Below are 3,072 nucleotides of genomic sequence, written 5' to 3' on the forward strand. Positions count from 1 at the left end.
ATTAAAAAAATTTTTTTAAAAAAATAAAATAAACCGGAGCCTTGAGCAGGCCCCGGGGTTAAGCATTTCAACCATCAAACCCCTTTTCCTTTGAAACCTATCTTAAATACCCAGGTTTTACTCCTACCAGGGGGGAAGATAGGGGAACGGATGTCCCATTAGACTTAGATACCACTGGTTTTATAACTATTCCCTATGTTAAATAAGTTAAGGGATTTCCTTACCCGGGGAAACTTTGGGGAAGTTTTGTAAGAAAAAAAATGTCATAAAGACAAATCGACCTTGAAGTCCAGGTGGTTCCATCACTCAGAAAGAAGGTAAATTTTGAAAGCAAATCAAGGACAGGGCACACCTGAAGGGAGACGAGGACAACGATGGAAAACAGACCATTGAAACTCAAGTAGTTTTGGATTCTTTCCCACCCTCTAACCCTATCCAATGGCTGGCTTGGGATGAGATAGATGTTAGAGTGGTGTTTCAGGGTTCTCTCGGATTGCTGGCATCTGGATAAAAGCAACTCAAAGATTCAACTTTGTTTCTACTTATTGACTCTGGTCCGTCACACTGTTTTCAAATTTTGGAGACTCTGTGTGGAGAACAGCAGGACTGTGGGGTAAGTGATTGGTAACAGTGGGAGTCCAGCTGGCTGCCTGGACTGGGGAAGGGACCGAGGGCTGGTGGTGGGGGGGGGCAGGGGGGCGGGGGGGGAAAGGGAGGGCAGAATTAGAGTTCTTTCTTGCAGGCTGCCAGGAATTTCTCCTGCAGAACTCCCCTCCTGGCTGTGATGCTCCCGCCCCTCCCCCCTTGCCTTGCTAAGCGTTGAATTGGTGCATTAAGGGATTTTGTTTGTTTGTTTTTCTCTCTGAATCTGAAAGTCCTGGGCTGAGCCTAATTGGCTCCAGGTCAAAAACGCTTTTCTGGTTGCAGGGGCCTGTTCAGTTTAGAGAGGGCACATGAGCCAAGAACTCCATCTCTGGTTGCACACAGGATATTTCTCTAAGCTTGTATATTTCTGCTACACTGTAACATTGCTTATAGATATACTAGAGGCCCAGTGCACAAAATTCATGCACGGGTAGGGTCTCTAGGCCTGGCCGGTGATCAGGGCCAATTGGGGCCTTCCTTCATTTCACGCCGCCCCCTGGTGGTCAGCACATGTCATAGTGAGCAATTGAACTCCCGGTCTCCCAGTCGAGCTCCTGAGGGGACCCTTTGCATATTAGCTTTTTGTATATAGAGATATGTATAATGATATAGTTCTTTCTGTCTGTTTTGCTAGTTACTAAGGGAAATTAATAAGATAGGGGCAAACACCTCAGTTCCTGAGAATAGTCCCTTGGGATGGATTTTATCTGAATGGACTCAATATGCTTGTCCTCCCATGACTAAGAGGATGATGGTATTTTATTGTAAGAGCCTGGGCTGGGGAGCCCCGCTGCTCCTGGAAGGCTGACTCCATCACAGGGACTTCAGGGACTTCCCAGCAGCTGCCCAGAGGTCTTTATCTCAGGGACTCTCCCTGCTCTCCCTCTCAATACATGAGCCATCTAAAATGTTCAGCTGGTGAAAGGAAAACTGAAGCGCTTTTAAATCCAAGCACAGGGCCTGATATTTCCCCTGCCTGCTCTCCAGCCTCCTAAAAATTGCAAAGCACCCTAGATCAGTGATGGCGAACCTATGACACGTGTGTCAGAGGTGACACGCGAACTCATTTTTTTGGTTGATTTTTCTTTGTTAAATGGCATTTAAATATATACAATAAATATCAAAAATATAAATCTTTGTTTTACTATGGTTGCAAATATCAAAAAATTTCTATATGTGACACGGCACCAGAGTTAACTTAGGGTTTTCAAAATGCTGACACGCCAAGTCAAAAGGTTCACCATCACTGCCCTAGATGATTAAACAGCTCACTTTTAAGTTCATTGAAGGAATGCAATAATCACCAGGAATCCAAGTGGGCCATTTAAGTTTAATTGATGTCCTTCAAGTTATTGGCATAAAATGTAAATTTGTTTGCCTGGATTTGCAAGAATAAATTAATGTTATTTATCTCTGTTAAAAAATGTGTCAGGGTAATAATTGGCTTTAAAATTTCATAAAGTTAAGAACTAATAAGTGGATATAACTAAAATGAAGAGGTTTAATAAAGCTTTTCAGTAATAATTATCTATACCTAAACATAGTTTCCCAAAGTCTTTGATAACTTGGAACTTTGGAGTTTTACTGGGTTAAGTGATGAAGATTGTTGAATATCTAGATATCTTAAAATAACAGATTACCGAAATATTAATCCAAGTTTGCCTACTTTTGGCTTATTGCAGAGAAGCTGGAGGGTGGATTTGGGTCTGTTAATGAATATATCTTGTATTTTATTTTAAACTAGAGGCCCGGTGCACAAAAATTTGTGCACTCGGGGGGGTGGGGGGAGAGGGGGTCCCTCAGCCCGGCCTGTGCCCTCTCGCAGTCTGGGACCCCTCGGGAGATAATGACCTGCTGGCTTAGGCCTGCTCCCGGGTGGGAGAGGGCAGGCCCAATCCCTAGGTGCAGCCCCTGGTCGGGCTCAGAGCAGGGCTGATTGGGGAGTTGGGGCGCCGCCCCTTGTCATGCACAGAGCAGGGTGGATCGAGAGGTTGCGATGCCACCCCTAGTCATGCTCAGGGTGGGGCCGATTGGGGGGTTGGGGCACCGCCCCCTGTCACACTCAAGGCAGGGTCGATAGGGAGGTTGCGGCGCCACCCCCTGTCACGCACAGAGCAGGGTCGATCAGGGGGTTGGGGAGCTCCCCGCTGTCACACACACAGCAGGGCCCATCAGGGGGTTGGGGAGCTCCCCCCTGTCACGCACAGAGCAGGGCAGATCAGGGGGTTGAGGAGCTCCCCCATGTCACACACAGAGTAGGGCCGATAGGGGAGTTGGGGCACTGCCCCCTGTCACACACAGAGCAGGGCGGATCAGAGGGTTGGGGCAACGCCCTCTATCACCACAGAGCAGGGCCGATCAGGGGGTTGGGGTGCTGCCACTGTCACACTCAGGGCAGGGCCGATGGGAGGTATGGCTCTACCCGTC

The sequence above is a fragment of the Myotis lucifugus genome, unplaced genomic scaffold (genome assembly GCF_000147115.1).
Source record: "Myotis lucifugus unplaced genomic scaffold, Myoluc2.0 scaffold_117, whole genome shotgun sequence".
Lineage (NCBI taxonomy): Eukaryota > Metazoa > Chordata > Mammalia > Chiroptera > Vespertilionidae > Myotis > Myotis lucifugus.